The sequence below is a fragment of the Littorina saxatilis genome, linkage group LG9 (assembly GCF_037325665.1).
Source record: "Littorina saxatilis isolate snail1 linkage group LG9, US_GU_Lsax_2.0, whole genome shotgun sequence".
Lineage (NCBI taxonomy): Eukaryota > Metazoa > Mollusca > Gastropoda > Littorinimorpha > Littorinidae > Littorina > Littorina saxatilis.
The window spans coordinates 66,696,810-66,706,466 of NC_090253.1; the positions used below are offsets into that span (position 1 = coordinate 66,696,810).

At 41.2% G+C, this 9,657-nt stretch overlaps 1 long non-coding RNA gene across 1 annotated transcript; it reads right to left on the minus strand.

Annotated features, from left to right (window-relative positions):
• Positions 1 to 443: 443 nt before the first annotated feature.
• On the minus strand, positions 444 to 7,304 carry LOC138976882 (uncharacterized). The gene is made up of 2 exons (XR_011459204.1): positions 3,646 to 7,304; positions 444 to 3,599 (listed from the first exon to the last, which is right to left on the minus strand). It is a non-coding gene; the product is annotated as an uncharacterized lncRNA (long non-coding RNA).
• Between the last annotated feature and the right edge of the window lie 2,353 nt (positions 7,305 to 9,657).

Here is a 9,657-nt window from a genome sequence, read left to right on the forward strand (position 1 = left end):
GGTGTATTTTCAAAAAAATGAACGTACTCCACACAGCGTTTGCACATCCATGATTAAAACATGCCTCATGCGCGTCCGTCACACCGTTAATTAAGTTTACCTATACATTTAAAACAAATGGTTTTTTCCAATTTTTACTGACACAAACTGTACAGTATTTGACGGGACTACAAGCCGCGACTTTTAAAAAAAAATCTCATTGCGGCTTATAAAAAGATGCGGCTAAAACGTTACCTAAACTTGAATAGTAATTCACCTAATGGAAGTCGCCGCGGATTTTCATTTCGCTCGATTAGCGATTACCGGTACTTTATTAGCTCTCTACTCAAGACTCGGCGCTTTTCTCTTTCTTTCGCGAATTTTCGTTTGTCAACAAGTCGTCGTGACAAGCGTACAGAGAAACACCGGATGTATCAGGATCTCGCGCGCGCGCGAGATTTCGTTTTTATGTGTCTCGCGATAGTTGGAGGAGCGAGAGCCGCCATGTTGTGTTTTCGTCTGCTCGAAATGTGCGCAAAAGTTGTAAATCATCCCAAAAAAGCTTTTTCCGGGCGGGACTACATGTGTGTGTTGGTTACAAATTGTGTGTGTGTGATATTTTTCTTCAAACTTTTTCACTTTTCTTCTTTGTTTCACTTGTTTATTCTCGGAGCCGATTTCGCCAAATACCGTACTTTCGTTTGCCTGGTTGTTTTGATTGATTGACACGAACCGATTATATTTTTTTCGACGGCGGCTAATATAGCGACGTAATCATGTGCCAAAATACTGGATCGGCTTCAGGATGGGCCTGTGAAGAAAAGTAGTCTAGGAATTTTTCTCGTCGTATTTTTTTCCCACTGACCGTACTGAGCGTATTCTCGACAATCATGCGTACAAAATACGGCGAAATCGTATGGGTTCCCAGGTCTGAATAATGTTTTCAACAGAAGTACAGTGTCTTTAAACGCAGCACACAACAAATCATTCACCCAACAGGAAACTACTGTCTTCTTGGGAAAGATAAACGACAACCTGTACCTCCATGAAGTGATAGCCTTGGCAGCTGTAGTATTGTTGGGCTAACTAAGTCACAATTTCATTTGACAATTAGGTGAACAGTATTATATGTGCAGTTTTTCAAGCAATGGAAACTTTGTTGTCCAAGTCGAAAGTGTGTTTGTGTGAGTGTGTGTGCATGCTTTGTGTGTGTGTGTGTGTGTGTGTGTGTGTGTGTACATTGTCCCATTGACAGTCAGCGGTCAGCACACAATGTAAGCTCTTGAAAGGAAACAAGTCTGGAATACAGTTTGCAGATCATTTATTCAATTTGATCACAAAAATAAAATCATCTTGAACATAAGATAACACAGTGTGTGAAATCATCTTGAACATAAGACAACACAGTGTGTGAAATCATCTTGAACATAAGATAACACAGTGTGTGAAATCATCTTGAACATAAGATAACACAGTGTGTGAAATCATCTTGAACATAAGACAACACAGTGTGTGAAATCATCTTGAACATAAGATAACACAGTGTGTGAAATCATCTTGAACATAAGATAACACACAGTGTGTGAAATCATCTTGAACATAAGATAACACAGTGTGTGAAATCATCTTGAACATAAGACAACACAGTGTGTGAAATCATCTTGAACATAAGATAACACAGTGTGTGAAATCATCTTGAACATAAGATAACACAGTGTGTGAAATCATCTTGAACATAAGATAACACAGTGTGTGAAATCATCTTGAACATAAGATAACACAGTGTGTGAAATCATCTTGAACATAAGATAACACAGTGTGTGAAATCATCTTGAACATAAGATAACACAGTGTGTGAAATCATCTTGAACATAAGATAACACACTGTGTGTGAAATCATCTTGAACATAAGATAACACAGTGTGTGAAATCATCTTGAACATAAGATAACACAGTGTGTGAAATCATCTTGAACATAAGATAACACACTGTGTGTGAAATCATCTTGAACATAAGATAACACACAGTGTGTGAAATCATCTTGAACATAAGATAACACAGTGTGTGAAATCATCTTGAACATAAGATAACACAGTGTGTGAAATCATCTTGAACATAAGACAACACAGTGTGTGAAATCATCTTGAACATAAGACAACACAGTGTGTGAAATCATCTTGAACATAAGATAACACAGTGTGTGAAATCATCTTGAACATAAGACAACACAGTGTGTGAAATCATCTTGAACATAAGACAACACACAGTGTGTGAAATCATCTTGAACATAAGATAACACAGTGTGTGAAATCATCTTGAACATAAGATAACACAGTGTGTGAAATCATCTTGAACATAAGATAACACAGTGTGTGAAATCATCTTGAACATAAGATAACACAGTGTGTGAAATCATCTTGAACATAAGACAACACAGTGTGTGAAATCATCTTGAACATAAGACAACACAGTGTGTGAAATCATCTTGAACATAAGATAACACACACAGTGTGAACAAATAGCTGCTGATTAGACGGTCCTCTCCAGATTGCACACAAGACATTAAAATAACTGTCCACTCAACAATTAAAAGTTAAAAAAAGGTTAATGTGTTAATGTGTTAATGTATGGTTTTTCCAGTTACAATTCTTCCACATGCTCACACACACCGAAACACTGAAGCAATAATCCACAGTATTTTGTCCTTAAAAAAAATAATTGATCAAAAGTCTTTTTTTACTTTCATAAATGTCAAATAAAACCATGATTTTATCTTGCTTCTGTCTCGAAACTGAAGATATCTTCCCAACATCCCCCAGGGTATCAACATTGGATGTAACAACAATCAGAAGAGATGACCTTAGAACCTTTTTCATTTTAGCATCAAAGACCTTTTATTTTTTCTCAGTTAAAAACTGCCACTTGAACTAAAATCCTTTTATCATAGACTGTCACAATTCAAAGCAATAGACCGGGGACGCCACAGGCACTTGAAGCAAGAATTGAGTTATTTTACATCCAACCACCGTCAGCAGATAGAAACAAAGCAAGGTGAATCATATTTCTACACATTTGACGTTGATAATTGGAAACAGACGCACCATGTTTCTTTTTCAGTATTGTCATTAAAACGCACAAAGCTTGCCACGTCTCACAACAAAACTGTAAAGCCCGCTACTAACTACAGCCCAACTAGTTCGGCGACGTCATCAAATCAGGGGATTCCCCTATTTTTGGGTTGCAGCGGTACAGTCGGCGATACAATCCGGCAAACGTTTGGCGCGTCATCGGCAAACTGACTTTTCATTGGTTGAATATTTTGTATCTCCATCCTTGAAGAGTGACGATATTGACGGTTATAACGCTGTCAACCAATCAGGAGTCTTCTCACGTGATATTTCTTGATCATATGACCGGTATCACCGATACATTTCGCCGCTAGTTAGTACACCGAACCAGGCACGGTGTAACGTTTGGCGACCTTGTTTGGCGACCTTGTTTGGCTGCAGTTAGTAGCGGGCTTAAAGGACACTTTAACATAAAAACAAAAACACAGTCCCATTTAGCGATGTTGTGATGTCAACATTGAAGATGGTGTTCACCCTCCAGCAATGCATGACCTGGGAATTCAGCAATGCATGACCTGGGAATTCAGCAATGCATGACCTGTGAATTCAGCATGTGAACACACCCCTGTGCACACATGCCTACCATAAACATTCCAGGCTCACAGAGAAAGTCTTGGGGCTCAGAAAACATGAACACATGCATGCTCCATCTCTCATCATCATCATCATCATCGTCGGCTTTGAAAACATTGATGAGCCTTGACAAGGCTAAATGTGTGTGAGTCTAAGAAGACAGCTGTAGTGCATTGAGCTTGTTGGAGTCAAAAGATCAGATCCCGTCCTTAGCATAAACAAAGGAAGGCAGAAAAGAAGCACAGCAAAACCAGCGTTTCAAATGAATACTGAGTTCACATGCACTACATTTTGTCTTCATCTCACGAAGGTTTGATGTACAGTCGCAATAATGATCTGATTATCAAAGCATGTTGTAAATTAAGTTAGAGGCCAGGTCTCGTGTAAAATTAAACATCTAAATTAGAATTGAGACGGCAAGATGAAAGTACTGCAGCGACAAATAAAAGGCATAAAACGAAAGGCAGACAGAAAGGAACAAAACGTTGCTGCAATCAGGAAGATCTTTGTTCAGACCTATAGTAGAGTGAAGCTCTTGATCTAAAGTTACTCCAGCTGCTAGAGATCAAATAAAATCCTGCCTGAATGTCAGTCTAATTGACAGCCAGCAAGTAGCCTGACCAATACAATTATAGCGATAAATCCTGTAAAACTAAATCAAATGAAGAAGAAAATGGACAAAATGGTGACAAGTCCAAATTAATTAGAGGTCCAAAAAGTGTTTTTTCCAGAATGTGAATGGTCATCAACTATCTTTCACATGTTTGCCAGGATCTACATGTCAAGTGTATCTGGACCATGTCTCTTTGACACATAGGGTTGACATCACAATCTATTCATACACATCTTGACTACACATACTTGTTTTTGGATCTCTGTATTGTCTCTGCCTTGAGACTGTTGTTATTTTTTGTTTTCTTTAAATGCAAATTGCCTGTTGCTTTCAACATAACATGAGCGATATGATCCCTCTTCTCTGGCATAAACACTACAGAAAAACACTTGGTGCACTGCAACCTTCCTTTCAAGAACTTAAAGTTTCTGTTCATAACCTCTGAAAATCCCCTCCATTTTAAATCTCCCTCCCTTATACGACCGGATGATTCTAGTGCCTGCTCCCCCCCCCCCCCCCTACACACATCAACACTGAAAAGAACAAGACCTATCTCTCTCAGATTTTGTGTTGTTTTAAAAGGGAGATAGCACTTAACAAACTTGCTGTAATTTAAGTATAACACACTCATGATTAATGGACACAACAAACCTCATCAGTCCCCATCAACATGCATACACCCTACGTGGAATGCTACAAGGCTGCAATAACTCATTGACAAGCAAACAACACAATAATCAATGAGCAAAACGCACCAGTCAAACAGATAGGAAGGCATACATTGCCACCAATCAGTGACAAAAGAGCACATCTACACAAATCAGTGCCAGCAAGAAGAATAAAAGATGATTATAGAGATAACTCTATCAGAGTTTGTATAAGCATGGTAGAGTTGTGCCTCTTGAATCCAGGCAAGACATCATTGTTCTATTCTATCAGTGGACAGTTATTTTTCAACATGTTCTATTCTATCAGTGGACAGAGTTATTTCCCCAACATGTTCTATTCTATCAGTCGGCAGAGTTATTTCCCTATATATTCTATTCTATCAGTGGACAGAGTTATTTCCCCATATGTTCTATTCTATCAGTGGACAGAGTTACTTCTCAACATGTTCTATTCTATCAGTCGACATCTCCCCACATGTTCTATTCTATCAATGGACAGAGTAATACTTCTCAACATGTTCTATTCTATCCGTGGACAGGGTTATTTCCGAACATGCTCTATTCTATCGGGGGACAGAGTTATTCCTAGACATCAATTCTATCGGGGGACAGAGTTATTCCTGAACATGCTCCATTCTATCGGGGGACAGAGTTATTCCTGAACATGTTCTATTCTATCAGTGGACAGGGTTATTTCCGAACATGCTCCATTCTATCGGGGGACAGAGTTATTCCTAGACATCAATTCTATCGGGGGACAGAGTTATTCCTGAACATCAATCCTATCAGTCAAACACAGTGATTGCCACTATCGTCACAAGACTGCCCACCTCCAATCAATGTCACAGCATTTGAGCAAGTTTTGATTTTTACGCTTTGTAAAACAACTGTACATAGCACACAAGAGAAAATGATCATTTTCATTATAACAAAAAAACAAAAATATGATGCTGTATCATTTAAACATAAAGACAAAATGCAACGCTGCATTATTTTCAAACAAAGACACCATGCAATGCCACATTATCTTAACACAAAGACAGAATGCAACACCACATCATTTTAACACACAGATAAAATGCAACACCACATTTTTTTTATACAAACCCAGTCACAGAGATTATAGTCATACGAATGTACAAGTGGTCAGTCAGTCGAATTTATATTTGCCATTTTCACAAACGTCTTTCATTTATGATCACAGTCCCATTGGACAAAACAAAGCTAATCCAATTCTTGCCGAGTTAAACAAAAAAATTAAGCAGTAACAAAAATAAAAATAAAAATTTTTAAGATAATATCTGAACCATTTTAGGTAAGTTTCTTGTAAAAGTGAACCGTTCATTGAACGCTGAAGAAAAAGAACCGTTCACTGGCAATTAAACATACTGATGTCGTCGTAGAATTTTGGCGTAACTCTATTCTTGGCGAGTTTGATGTTTTTGTGCTTTAGGGCTTTAGGCTAAGTAAATCATTCTCCGTGAAAATATTCTCTTCAATATGTTTTTATCTTTTTGTTTCATACCAGGAACAAATATTGACATTATTTCATGATAAGAATAAAGAGTTGTCTTCTCCTGAAAAGCTGTTTAAAATGAGGTACGCCAACATTCCACCATGATGTCAATTATACCTTCCTTCCACCATCATGTCAATTATACCTTCCTTCCACCATCATGTCAATTATACCTTCCTTCCACCATCATGTCAATTATACCTTCCTTCCACCATGATGTCAATTATACCTTCCTTCCACCATGATGTCAATTATACCTTCCTTCCACCATGATGTCAATTATACCTTCCTTCCACCATCATGTCAATTATACCTTCCTTCCACCATCATGTCAATTATACCTTCCTTCGCATGTGAAGGATTATGTTGACAAGCTGAGATCTGCCCAAGATTTGACATGGGACAAGATGTGACATGGGACAAGATGTGACATGGGACAAGATGTGACATGGGACAAGATGTGACATGGGACAAGATGTGACATGGGACAAGATGTGACATGGGACAAGATGTGACATGGGACAAGATGTGACATGGGACAAGATGTGACGTGGGACAAGATGTGACGTGGGACAAGATGTGACGTGGGACAAGATGTGACGTGGGACAAGATGTGACGTGGGACAAGATGTGACATGGGACAAGATGTGACATGGGACAAGATGTGACATGGGACAAGATGTGACATGGGACAAGATTTGACATGGGACAAGACTTGACATGGGACAAGATGTGACATGGGACAAGACTTGACATGGGACAAGATGTGACATGGGACAAGATGTGACATGGGACAAGATGTGACATGGGACAAGATGTGACGTGGGACAAGATGTGACGTGGGACAAGATGTGACGTGGGACAAGATGTGACGTGGGACAAGATGTGACGTGGGACAAGATGTGACGTGGGACAAGATGTGACGTGGGACAAGATGTGACATGGGACAAGATGTGACATGGGACAAGATGTGACATGGGACAAGATGTGACATGGGACAAGATGTGACATGGGACAAGATGTGACATGGGACAAGATGTGACATGGGACAAGATGTGACATGGGACAAGATGTGACATGGGACAAGATGTGACATGGGACAAGATGTGACATGGGACAAGATGTGACGTGGGACAAGATGTGACCTGGGACAAGATGTGACCTGGGACAAGATGTGACCTGGGACAAGATGTGACGTGGGACAAGATGTGACATGGGACAAGATGTGACATGGGACAAGATGTGACATGGGACAAGATGTGACATGGGACAAGATGTGACATGGGACAAGATGTGACATGGGACAAGATGTGACATGGGACAAGATGTGACGTGGGACAAGATGTGACGTGGGACAAGATGTGACGTGGGACAAGATTTGACATGGGACAAGATGTGACATGGGACAAGATGTGACATGGGACAAGATGTGACATGGGACAAGATGTGACATGGGACAAGATGTGACATGGGACAAGATGTGACATGGGACAAGATGTGACATGGGACAAGATGTGACGTGGGACAAGATGTGACGTGGGACAAGATGTGACGTGGGACAAGATGTGACGTGGGACAAGATGTGACGTGGGACAAGATGTGACATGGGACAAGATGTGACATGGGACAAGATGTGACATGGGACAAGATGTGACATGGGACAAGATGTGACATGGGACAAGATGTGACGTGGGACAAGATGTGACGTGGGACAAGATGTGACGTGGGACAAGATGTGACATGGGACAAGATGTGACGTGGGACAAGATGTGACGTGGGACAAGATGTGACATGGGACAAGATGTGACATGGGACAAGATGTGACATGGGACAAGATGTGACATGGGACAAGATGTGACATGGGACAAGATGTGACATGGGACAAGATGTGACATGGGACAAGATGTGACGTGGGACAAGATGTGACGTGGGACAAGATGTGACGTGGGACAAGATGTGACGTGGGACAAGATGTGACGTGGGACAAGATGTGACGTGGGACAAGATGTGACATGGGACAAGATGTGACGTGGGACAAGATGTGACGTGGGACAAGATGTGACGTGGGACAAGATGTGACGTGGGACAAGATGTGACGTGGGACAAGATGTGACGTGGGACAAGATGTGACGTGGGACAAGATGTGACGTGGGACAAGATGTGACGTGGGACAAGATGTGACGTGGGACAAGATGTGACGTGGGACAAGATGTGACGTGGGACAAGATGTGACGTGGGACAAGATGTGACATGGGACAAGATGTGACATGGGACAAGATGTGACATGGGACAAGATGTGACATGGGACAAGATGTGACATGGGACAAGATGTGACATGGGACAAGATGTGACATGGGACAAGATGTGACATGGGACAAGATGTGACATGGGACAAGATGTGACATGGGACAAGATGTGACATGGGACAAGATGTGACATGGGACAAGATGTGACATGGGACAAGATGTGACATGGGACAAGATGTGACATGGGACAAGATGTGACATGGGACAAGATGTGACATGGGACAAGATGTGACATGGGACAAGATGTGACATGGGACAAGATGTGACATGGGACAAGATGTGACATGGGACAAGATGTGACATGGGACAAGATGTGACATGGGACAAGATGTGACATGGGACAAGATGTGACATGGGACAAGATGTGACATGGGACAAGATGTGACATGGGACAAGATGTGACATGGGACAAGATGTGACATGGGACAAGATGTGACATGGGACAAGATGTGACATGGGACAAGATGTGACGTGGGACAAGATGTGACGTGGGACAAGATGTGACGTGGGACAAGATGTGACCTGGGACAAGATGTGACGTGGGACAAGATGTGACGTGGGACAAGATGTGACATGGGACAAGATGTGACATGGGACAAGATGTGACATGGGACAAGATGTGACATGGGACAAGATGTGACATGGGACAAGATGTGACATGGGACAAGATGTGACATGGGACAAGATGTGACATGGGACAAGATGTGACGTGGGACAAGATTTGACGTGGGACAAGATGTGACGTGGGACAAGATGTGACATGGGACAAGATGTGACATGGGACAAGATGTGACATGGGACAAGATGTGACATGGGACAAGATGTGACATGGGACAAGATGTGACGTGGGACAAGATGTGACGTGGGACAAGAT